Below are 13,156 nucleotides of genomic sequence, written 5' to 3'. Positions count from 1 at the left end.
TATATATATATATATATATATATATATATATATATATATATATATATATATATATATATATATATATATATATATATATATATATATATATATATATAAATGAAATGGTCTGTGTTCGCATCCGCATAACTCGAAAACGGCTGGATGGATTTTATTATTCCTTCAGCAGTTACATACGTTATAGTTTCCGACGGGTTTATACAATTACTAGCTTTATGTACCCGGCCTTGCTCGGAATTGCCAGTTTGTTTTTCAGTTTTTTTTTTCACAATCAGAAAATGATAAAACCAATTAGTCAAAGGGGTATTGTGTTTCCTTATTGATACTTCATCACCCGCATACAAATTTACCGTTCTTCGTACAGTTACAAATATATCATGGACATAGTTACTATCGTTACCCATTAACATTAAGTTCTTCGAACAATACATATTTATGGTAAAATAATTATCTCAACCTTAATAAATGAAGTTTACGGTCTACGAACCATAATCAATATAGTACTGATACAATCTTTCCTCCAAAAATGTATGAAGAAAATCGTTTTGGTCTATGGTCAAAACGTTATCAGACTACAGTAGGGTTATGGTTAAGTACCATTATCATTATGGTTCAACCTGGAACGTATACCGTTCCAATAATGGTTCGGATATCGTTTGGAATTATGCGGGCATTTGAATAAAAGAAAGCTTTTGGAATCATTGACTGATTTTGAAGAAGAGATCATGGGTTTGAATAGGCTTATTCCGGACGAACGTCTATTTGTAAAGAAGGAAAAACATCCACCGATGCCTTATTCCGTGTAAACGCCCATTTTTAAAGAAGGGATCACACCCACCATTGTCATATTCCGGGCAAATGTCTACTTTTAAAGAAGCAATCATCCAGAAGAAAACACATTAATCATTGCTTCTCGCTGGGTAAACCATGATACCGATGATGTCATCTTCTCGGATATGTGTATCGGGAAGTATCATTTTTGGTAAATATCATTTTCGTTAAAATCATTTTTGGTTAAATGTCATTACCGGTAAAATGTTATTGTAGTAGATTTGCCATTTTTTAGGAACTCGGGCAATTTGTTCTCGAAGCATTTTACAGTGTCAAAGATCCTCAAATGAACCAAATATGAGGGATTTTAAATTAGCTCGTTTTCTAAACAATACCCAACCCCAATAACCTCCCTCATTCCAAAAGTCCCTCCCAGCCTTTCTATAATAGTTTCCTTTGGGTAGAGAATACGTGTTTACAAATTTGGTTTGAATTCACCCATGCGATAAAAAGGTATACTAAACTGTTCGTTTAATGAATATACCCACTCTCTAATTCAGCTATGACACTCCCACCCAGTCTGATATAGTCTTCCTTAGACAGAGAATATTGGTTCCAAATTTGGTGGACATCGGTAAATGGGTTCAAAAGTTCTGCTGAAATACACCCTCCACCTTCCAAAATAACCTATAAAGCACACCCACTAAAATTGTTTCCTTAGGACACACAATATTTGATACAAATTTGGTTCAAATCGGTCATGGGGATCAAGATTTACATAGAATTGATCGATTGCTAAACAATACCCTTCCCCCCATAACCTCCCTCTTTTTCAAAGAGCATCCCTAACCACACTAATGTCTTTTCCTTAACATGAAGAATGTGTGTTCCAAGTTTGGTTCAAATCGGCCAAGGTATTCAGAAGTTACACTGAGTTGATTGATACCTTAACAATATCCCTCCTTCCCCACCCTCCCCCTTTTCCCAAGAAGATCTCAAACACACTATCGTCGTCTCCTTATGATGAAGAATGTATGTTCCAAATTTGTTTTAAACCGGCCAAGGGGTTCAGAAGTTACACTGAGTTGATCGATACCTTAACAATATCCCACCCCCACACCCTCCATTTTTTCCAAAAAGCATGCTTAACCCCCTATCGTCGTCTCCTTAAGATAAAGAATGTGTGTTCCAAATTTGGTTGAAATCGGAAAAGGGGTTCAGAATTTATACTGAGTTGATCGATAACTAAGCAATACCCCTCACGCCACACCCTCCCCCTTTTCCAAAGAGCTTGCTTAACCTCCCTATCGTCGTCTACTGAAGATAAAGAATTTGTATTCCAAATTTGGTTGAAATCGGCCAAGGGGTTCAGAATTTACACTGAGTTGATCGATAACTAAGCAATACCCCTCCCCCCACACCCTCCCCCTTTTCCAAAGAGCATGCTCAACCTCCCTATCGTCGTCTCCTAAAGATAAAGAATTTGTGTTCCAAATTTGGTTGAAATTGGCCAAGGGGTTCAGAATTTACATTGAGTTGATCGATAACTAAGTATTACACCTCTTCCCACACCCTCCCCTTTTTCCAAAGCGCATGCTTAACCCCCCTATCGACGTCTCCTAAAGATAAAGAATTTGTGTTCCAAATTTGGTTGAAATTGGCCAAGGGGTTCAGGATTTACATTGAGTTGATCGATAACTAAGTAAAAGCCCTCCCCCCACACCCTCTCCCTTTTCCAAAGAGGATGCTTTGCCCCCTATCCACGTCCCCCAAAGATAAAGAATTTGTGTTCCAAATTTGGTTGAAATTGGCCTGTTACCCGTAATGCTGGGTAGACACCTTAACGTGGTGTGTTACGGGGTAAGATCTACCACGGTTACATTGCCAGCTACAGACAAATCTTGACCCAACGAATACCAATATACCATTATCCAACTCCGTGGTACTTATGAGGATGGCGCTAAGTCGGTGGCCTCTCGTTAAGTAAGTACTACATCAACACTTCCTTCCTCTCCCTAGTTACGGTGAAGATGGGCGTGGCCAGGAGTAGTAATCCTCATGCTTTTGTTATTTTTGTTTAAGACTGGAATCAAGGACCACTCCCCTTCTTGATTTCTGATAGCATTCTAGATAAGGATCTCAAAAGTAAAACATGAGTATCACTAGTGTCCAATCTACGAATTACACCGTAACAATGCTAATGCTAATGCTAATGCTAATGCTAAAATTTGGTTGAAATTGGCCTAGAGGTTCAGGATTTACATTGAGTTGATCGATAACTAAGTAAAAGCCCTCCCCCCACACCCTCCCCTTTTTCCAAAGCGCATGCTTAACCCCCTATCGTCGTCTCCTTAAGATAAAGAATGTGTATTCCAAATTTGGTTGAAATTGGCCAAGGGGTTCAGAATTTACACTGAGTTGATCAATAACTAAGCAATACACCTCCCCCCACACCCTCCCCCCTTTCCAAAGCGCATGCTTAACCCTCCTATCGTCATCTTCTAAAGATAAAGTATTTGTATTCCAAATTTGGTTGAAATTGGCCAAGGGTTTCGGAATTTACACTGAGTTGATCGATAACTAAGCAATACCCCTCCCCCCATACCCTCCCCCTTTTTCAAAGAGGATGCTTAGCCACCTATCGTCGTCTCCTAAAGATAAAGAATTTGTATTCCAAAATTGGTTGAAATCGGCCAAGGGGTTCAGAATTTACATTGAGTTGATCGATAACTAAGTAATACCCCTCCCCCCACACCCTCCCCCTTTTCCAAAGCGCATGCTTAACCTTCTATCGACATCTCCTAAATATAAAGAATTTGTGTTCCAAATTTGGTTGAAATTGGCCAAGGGGTTCGGAATTTACATTGAGTTGATCGATAACTAAGTAATACCCCTCCCCCCACACCCTCCCCTTTTGCCAAAGCGCATGCTTAACCTTCTATCGACATCTCCTAAATATAAAGAATTTGTGTTCCAAATTTGGTTGAAATTGGCCAAGGGGTTCGGAATTTACATTGAGTTGATCGATAACTAAGTAATACCCCTCCCCCCACACCCTCCCCTTTTTCCAAAGCGCATGCTTAACCCTCTATCGACATCTCCTAAAGATAAAGAATTTGTGTTCCAAATTTGGTTGAAATTGGCCAAGGGGTTCGGAATTTACACTGAGTTGATCGATAACTAAGCAATACACCTCCCCCCTCACCCTCCCTCCTTTCCAAAAAGCATGCTTAACCCCCCTATCGTCGTCTCCTTAAAATAAAGAATGTGTGTTCCAAATTTGGTTGAAATCGATCAATGGGTTCAGAAGTTATGCTGGAACATACATACAAACATACATACAAACATACAAACATTGAGTTTTATATATATAGATAGATAGATAGATAGATAGATAGATAGATAGATAGATAGATAGAAGATAGATAGATTTCCTAATGTAAAAATCACGAATAAGGTCGAGTAAACCATGAAAAGCTAGAATTTAGATTTGTATGCAAACTTCTCATGGGCAGTTCACAACGCACATTTTCGCTTACTACGCAGGACAACGTCTGCCGGGTCAACTAGTACTCAATAGAAATACTTGAGTGTAGTCTAGAATATGCGTTATATAAATATCCTATGGAAAACTGCCATTTAAATCGTAATTTGAATTTTTCACAATTTTCTCATAAGTATTATATGTGAAAACTATTGCCACACAAAACCCATAAACACAAACCAATTTATTATCACTAGAAAAAATTGTTGTTCTTGGTTCAATTGGAATTCTTTATGACATTCCTCCAACTTGTTCAATCGAAAAACATATGTGATTGATTAGTTCATTGTAAAACTTAATAAATTTGATCTTTGTAAAGGACAACTTTTTATTTTCATAGGGCTTATACATTTTAGTCCACCGACTAACTCTTAGTCTGTCCCTTTCATTCAGGCACGAGTTGCATCGCCTACTATTATCGTGCTTTTGCTGCCCCTGTGGAAGGGTTAGGTCCTTCTCCCCCACCTCGTCGCCTCTGACGCATCCCGAGTCCGGGCTCGACCGGTTTTCATCGCTAGCGTAGATGGGCAGGAAGGTTTCAACCGTTTGGGCCACATTCCGGAACGGGAGATTTTGCAATTCTGTTTTTGGCCGACATCGGAACACGTCCGTGGTGGTTCCCTCCTTGGAGGGTCCATCCGGCGGGATGTTTCCAAAGCCTGTCTGCGAATTCGTCGAAAATGCCTGTATTTCCAACGTGCAATAGATCCACCAGACTTACTCGGGTCCTGCCATCCGGCGGTAGGCGGTTCCGGCTGGCTGTACCAAGGGATGTTTCGGACTCGCGTAGTCACGGATCTACGGAAAACCTAATATTTTGAGTCCCCTTTCACAGAAGCGAATTTAATTTCCTCGTGGAAGGTAATTAGCGCCAGAATTAAAGAAAAACGTGAAGGACGTATCCGAAACCCTACAGCAGTGGATTATCAGTAAACTAGGAAAAACATATGTGACTGGTGAGAATGTGACCGTTGAATATTTGTAAACAGAACTTGTGCAAAAAAAGTCAATATTTGTGCGAAGTGATAGTGTTTGATTGCATCAGCAGAATGATTACGACGGAATGAATGAAACCAGAGAATGCACTTTAATGAATCTTCCATCGCCGTTGGATATTGAAAATTGAGTCTACGACTGTAAAAGTGACTTGTGCTGCAAGAATAAAAGTAAACTGGAATATACCACTTGTCTATAAATAGATGTAGTTGTAGAGTGCAGTTTTGCAACGAAGACGGTGCATCTTTTGTTGATTTTGTGCGATGCAATTGCAGTGCAAGTGCGGATTTCGCATCAACATGCTATGCGTGTGCTAGTTGGCTATAATCCATTATTATTATTAATAGCTCTTTATTTGCTTTCAAATGTAGAATGAGTCCATGCAATAATAGAGACAAACTACTTAAGTATGGGTTTTTCGAACAAATCCCCTGATATTTATCTTAATTTTAACACTAGTGAAAATTTGTAAATGATCATATAGGAAGAAACATGAAATGTAAGGAAAATATGGTCGTTATGCGCCCCCTAAGCTGACCTCCTAATTTTACGGTTTTTGTTTACCAATAATTTAACATATCGGCCATTATATAGTCATATAGAAATTTTTCATAAAAAAACAGCAATATTGCCGGAAAACAATGCTATTTTAAAATGTTGTATTATCATCTAAAATGATTGATGGTGGGTAATATGCATCACCCAGAATTGATAATCAAAATACGCTAATATGTTCCACTAAAATTGTCACATTTTTCTGCACACAATTAGTGTAAGTTATATTCTTCTCGTTAGTCAATTTTCCGGTCTGCTGTCAATAAGGAGATGTTATTTTTATGTATCTAATAAAGGAAACGAACCCCTAAATTACACCAAGAAGAGCCAAAATATCTTTTTTTTTATAAAAAAAAAAAAAATTTTTGCTAAGTTGTAGCACGTGAGGACTAATAAAAATTTATTGCCTTTGTACACTTTTGATTTTGCGGCAAAATATGGGATATTTACTAAGAACATGTAGTGGCGCGTTTTACCCAACCGACGTATTTTATAATATTTATTGCTTTTATTTGTGGGATGTGTTTGTTGCATGTGATCTTTTTAAAGCACTTAGAGGCTTTGCACTTGATGTGTGTTCTCCCACCTTAGATTCAGCGCTAAAGATGTTGTGTATTCCTTTCTAGTGGGTTTCTATGAAATGTTTTCTTTTTATTTTCACATAAGCATGTTGAAAAAAATGGCTACCTCATGACTTGACTTCCTTGGATGTACATGCATAGGGTAACTGTACCAGTTTTGTCCATGTTCCTTATTTGGCCAGTTTCTCACATAACTTCAAAAATAAAGCAATTTCCGAAGGTTTAATTAGTTCTAACAGGATATATATCCTTCTTCGGTGTTTACTGATCGATATTTTCAGGAAAATATGCCTTTTTCAGGGAACTAAGGTGGCCTAAGCCGATACACTTTCCCTATATATCCTGAGATAAGACTAGTCCCAGTCAACACAAGATCGTATGTGATGTCATGTAAGATGCGAAAGTAGAGGCGATATAGGTACTTCCCCATTCAACATGTACGTATATCGCCTCCACTTTAGCATCTTATATTGCATCGTATACGACTTTGTGTTGACTGGGGTTTTAATCAAGAAGATAAATGTGAGCACTGATCGCCAGGAAACACTTTTTATACTTTGGACACACTCGGCGAAATATGTAGATCCGAATTTGCAAATCCTCATTACGTGATTTAAGGGCAGCTGTTTCTCTTTAGGAAACTTTTGCGTAATGTTATCGATTCGTATGCAGCATGTTACAATTAAATAAGTGTTTCCCCGGTGTTCAACTTGATCATAATACCTATAATTCCCTTGAAAGTAGTAAATTTTCCGATGATATATCTCAACGGGGACCCTCTTTGGCCGTGCTACAAAGCAAGACCATGCTGAGGGTGACTAGGTTCGATTCCCGGTGCCGGTCTAGGCAATTTTCAGTTTGGAAATTGTCTCGACTTCCTTGGGCCTAGATGTATCATCATGTTAGCTGTCATGATATACGAATGCAAAAGTGGTAACTTGGCTTAGAAACCTCGCAGTTAAGAACTGTGGAAGTACTTAATGAACAGTAAGTTGCGAGGCGGCTCTGTCCCAGTTAGAGGTGTGCGCCGGTCCGAAAATCGTCAGCGACGGCGATTGTCATAATTTTGGTCGGCGGTGGCGTTTTCGGCGTCACGCCGAAAGCCATTTCAACCGGCGGCGGCGTGGCGATTTGCCTTCGTATCTTGAATATTTTTTTCTGGAATTTTTCGGGACATTTTCATGGCATGACCGAGAGAACTTTTTGAACTTCTCAAAAAAAAAAAAAATTTCAGTTTTTTTTTCCAAAATACTTATTTGAAAATTATTTTCGGATTTACCACGGGAACTGCTTTGAAGTTTTCATGAAAGTTTCTTTGGAATTTCAAGGTGAAAGTTTTTGGAATTTCCAAGTAAAATTGTTTGGCATTCCCTAGAAAATTATCCGGAATTTACTTAAGAAATTCTCCAAGAAATTGTTCTAATTTTCTATTTCGATTATTTAGGTTAACCTTCCAGGACTCGCATGGTCCTGGATCACTCATGCAGTCCCGGCCCTCTTACGAACGACAAGCGAGCTTTTTTCGAAGCTGTTGTACTTTTTAAAACGGTGCGAGCCCCGGGATGTTAAATTGTTTAAAATATGCACGGAAAGTTTTTCGGAATTTATGTTGATTGTTCTTTAAAATTTACACAGAAAATTCTTCGAAGTATTCGCGAGTCCATGAGATGTTTTTATTCAATTCCAAGGACAATTTTCAAATAAAAGGAAGGGTCATTTGACAAAATCTTTCGGTGGACAGCCATTTGATCGAATTACGTGTTAAGGCTTCCCCAGACCTAAGCGATTTCATCGCCGCGACGGCGACAACTAGTCGCCGCGATTCTATCGTTGGGTCGCTGCAGGCAATGTTCTCTCTCTCTCTCTCTCTCTCTCTCTTTCACTCTCTCTCTCTCTCTCTCTCTCTTGAGAAAGCAGCATTTTTAGGTAGAACAACTATCTAACGTTCTTTTTTTCAACTTAACGGCATTTTTGGCCAATTCTGCTAAGTCTTATTGTTCGCTCCGCCGAATCACATCGAACAAACCTCGGGCAACATATGATGACGGACGAAAGATGTACTTCAAGTTTTCTACGACTAATTGAATTCATTTGCTGAAGTTGAAACACATTCCATTGCCAAAACCATGTCAATGCTATACGTGAATGGTTATATTATAACAGCAAATTTAGATTTATTGGAACACTATTCGAAATCTACAAAACTTCAGCTTGCACAAAAGCCGCGCCGTTTGCTCGCATAACGGGCAGCACGGCTTGATTTTGAGCCGTTCGCTCTAAACTAGTTATATCATCGGATTTGTTTAGATTTGTTAGCCAGAGCAGTTCTGCTATGCGATATATTGATAACCTAGTGACAATATGCATTTTAAAATAACTCAAAGCCAGATTTTCAAATAAACAATAAAAAGTTAACGGCCTAAAAACCAAAGCAAAACGCTCAGTATGGTAGTTAAGATGTAGTTAAACCACTATGGTGCAAATGGTTCATGAGACGTTCACTCAAAATAACAATAAAAGCGTTGTTTAAGGAATATCAACAACGGAGTTTTACCTTGCATAAAGATTCATTATCAAGGCATATCAAGAAAACCGAAAATCATGGTTTTGGTTTATAAGCCGTAATCATATGTTACGCGAGAAACGAGTTTTGGCCAAACAATATTACAAATGAGTTTCAGCCAAACGATTTCGTAAAAAAATTCTTAAGTTCGCCTTAGTTTTTATGGAGAGCTTTCCGAAATTCCGACAAAAATTTGTATGGAATTTTCAAGGAAACCATTTTCACGTATTTTCACAAAAAAAAAATCTCTGCAGTTTCAACGTGATGTTGTATGTATATCTATCTGAAAATTCTATAGAATCTCCATTGAATCCAAAATATCTGTGGAGTTCTACAAATTTAAATCTTCGTGAAAAATTTGAGATCAGCGGCGTGACAAATTTCAAATGGCGGCGCGCCAATGCAAAAATGTCGGCGGCTGCAGCGTGCCAAAAACAGTCGGCGGCGCACACCTCTAGTCCCATTTTGGGGATGGAATGCCAATAAGAAGAAGAAGAAGAAGAAGATATCTAAACTTTATAAGGGTAAACTAGGGTAAAGGGTAAGAGTAAAGAGTAAGGGTAAAGGGTAAGGGTAAAGGGTAAGGGTAAAGGGTAAGGGTAAAGGGTAAGGGTAAAGGGTAAACACCTCCAGTGTTGTCCTACACTCTGTGTTAAAAATTCCGCTCCTCGATTTTACTCCATCTAAACAATTTTATAATCTTCATTCAGTAAGTGCAACCAATAAAGGGTTATTTGAATTTTCTAAACGTCATGTCAAACTATCAAAAAAATGCACACCATGTTAAGTCGAATTGAATTCGTTACTCTTAACAACTGAAAAGTGGTTATCAAATAAAGGACTAAGAGCTGTCAGGAAGTGTTTTGATAAGTATATAAAAAAAAAACCCCATTGCTATATAGGTACCGATCGACTCAGCTTGACAAACGGAGGTGATGTCTGTATGTATGTGTGCGTGTTTATGTGCACGCATTTTGTGGACACACTTTTATAATTCGACGGGAAATACGGTTCCTTTGTTTGCTATTGAAAATTTACCTGATCAGACATTGCATTTCGGAGTTATTGAAAAATCATTGTTTTCTTCCAAGGAGATTTGAAGAAAAATTGAAATAGCCGAAAACAATATTTTTAAGAACTTAATACCTAGATATTGAGATCTAATACTCTAAAGCTATTTTTCGACCTTTCTATTTTGCGATTTTCTTAATGAAAAAGGCATAATCACTGCTACTGTGGATTTATCTGGGTTTTTTCAACTATGTTTAGCATGATAGGTTTCCGCTTAGCGTTAAACCATATTGCAGAAGAAGTCATTTACTCTTCGCACTTTCTGGAATAATTCGTGCTTTAGAAAGAGATTTTGGTACCCTTCTGTAGGTCAACAATGAATACACAGTAGGCTCCCATAGCCAAAATCTGGCCACATGGTTAGTGAAAGAGTCAGTCATCAACACCCAGGAGTTCGCTCAGAAGCTGTTGGAATCAGGACGCATCAAAGACGAGGACATTATGGTATCATTCGACGTAGCGGCATTGTTTCCTAGCGTTCCAGTGAAAGACGCTTTGAATCTCTTGGAGGATTGGCTGCTAACACAAAGGACAGGTACAGCATGACGAGGAGAGGTGAAGATGTACTTAAAGCTGGCAAAGCTATGCATGACGGAGAACTACTTCACATTTCGTGGAAGCTTCTACAAATAGACGAAGGGTGCACCGATGGGAAATCCGCTATTACAGTTTTTGTGCGAACTATTCATGCCAAATTTGGAGGACAATCTACAGGAACAATGAGTACTACCCGAGGAATGGTGGAAATACGTCGACGACATTTTCAGCATCATCAACCAGAAAGACCTACCTTGGATTTAGGATTATCGCTACAACGTGTATAAGGACATCAAATTCACCCACGAGGAAGAAAAGGAAGGTAAATTGCAAACGAACAAATGCAATATTAGACTGCGAGATCAACAGGAAGCCCACCAACACCATGAGAGTCATCCCATATACATAGAACTAATGGAATACAGCTAGGGAAACTAGCGAGTTTGGTTTGGCAATTAAACTGTTTTACATAGTTTACGTTAGCGGTCGTGTCTTGTAGGGTATTATATGGCCTGTAGCTTTTTGTATTTTGTATTTTCATTATGTAATACAAAAATACTTCCACATTCACATAGAAAGATGGTTTTACAAATATTCAAAGGTACCAACTGATTTTTACCCTTAGTTAGTTATAGTTTTCTAGAAATCAAAGGGGGGCGTTTTGGCCAGGTGGGGCACATTATACCGTCCTCACCCTACATAACCCTTCAGATTTTTTGTTACAGTAAATCTTTTAAAATGTTCAGAAGTATCCAGTAAGACTGGATGGATGTTTGAAAAAAAAATTGTATGATTCAAAATATGTGACCAAGGGGGCTTAAAAAATGACTTATAAGCCAAAAAAATGACTCATAAGCCAAATCCGAAAATTAAAATATCTGTCCCTCAGCTTAGCTTTATTGACGATATGACGTAATTAACGTGACGTGACGTGATTTTCCTGAAGCGCTTGCCTGCCAAGATTATTCCAGTGATGGAATTGCCTCCTGAATAAATAGTAAAACTAAAAGAACCTCCCGGAATTTATTTTTCGGAATTTACAACATTTTGCTGTCACTAACTGATCTTCTTCTTCTTCTTCTTCTTCTTCTTCTTCTTCTTATTGGCATTACATCCCCACACTGGGACAGAGCCGCCTCGCAGCTTAGTGTTCATTAAGCACTTCCACAGTTATTAACTGCGAGGTTTCTAAGCCAGGTTACCATTTTTGCATTCGTATATCATGAGGCTAGCACGATGATACTTTTATGCCCAGGGAAGTTGAGACAATTTTCAATCCGAAAATTGCCTAGACCGGTACCGGGAATCGAACCCAGCCACCCTCAGCATGGTCTTGCTTTGTAGCCGCGCGTCTTACCGCACGGCTAAGGAGGTCACTAACTGATGAAAACCCTAAAAAGTATCAAACAATGTAAACATTACATGAAGTCATCGTTTAGCAACATGACAGGTTTTGAAATCTCACACTTTTTCGTTGTATTTTGTATCGTTTGAATGAAACTTTAGAGTTCTATAAAAAAAAAACAAATTGAGGATTTTTTTAGATTACGATGGCACAGTAAATACGGTACGTAGGCTAACCTATGCAAAAAGGAAACAACCCCCCCCCCCTTGTGACAGGGCAATTCGGATTAAAAGTTTCTTTCCCGGCCGTTATGAATTTCAACAAAGTAGATGGAGCGGTGGCTAGCACTTTTATTGTAATATATAATATATAATCGTCGTGTTCATTAAGCACTTCCACAGTTATTAACTGCGAGGTTTCTAAGCCAGGTTACCATTACTCGTTTTAGCTTGTTATAAAGCCTGAAAGAGCCGAAAACACCAGAGTCAACTCAATATTTCCGGAGAACTTGCTTGTTACATAAAAAACAAGAAATCAACTTTTTTTTAGAATTTATTTTTAATGTAGAGCATCCTCTAAGTAAGATATTTAAATTTCCTACCTTCAAAAATTGATTCGCCTCAACAGTTGGGTACTAGTGGGGTAGCACTCCGAAGCCGAAACATATAACTTTTTCACAATAACACAAATTATACACGTTTTTCTCAACAAACGCATATAATAAAGTTTATACTGATAAGAAAATTATTTTGAGCTTTTTAATGGAATGTCTTCACTTGTTATAAGACGAGTTAATACAATCCCATTGAATTCCACCACTTAATTGTATCTTGACAGATACGTATTTCGACCTCAAATGTAAGGCCGTCTTCAGTGTCTCATACTTGACTCGACTAAGACTAAGTCGAGTCAAGTACGAGACACTGAAGACGGCCTTACATTTGAGGTCGAAATACGTATCTGTCAAGATACAATTAAGTGGTGGAATTCAATGGGATTGTATTAACTCGTCTTATGACAAGGAAAGTTCATACTGCAACTTCACTATTCCACTGATTTTCAAGCCCACAAATAGCTTTAAAATGCTTAAAAGCAATGAGATGATTTTTTTACATAATTAAACTATATGTTTATATTTCCATCTCATTATAATACCATCATAGCAGCAGAGTCGTGCCAGTTTTCAAGACTTT

Source organism: Armigeres subalbatus, chromosome 3, assembly GCF_024139115.2.
Source record: "Armigeres subalbatus isolate Guangzhou_Male chromosome 3, GZ_Asu_2, whole genome shotgun sequence".
In the NCBI taxonomy this organism is placed as follows: domain Eukaryota; kingdom Metazoa; phylum Arthropoda; class Insecta; order Diptera; family Culicidae; genus Armigeres; species Armigeres subalbatus.
Note: the sequence above shows the minus strand (reverse complement) of the source record.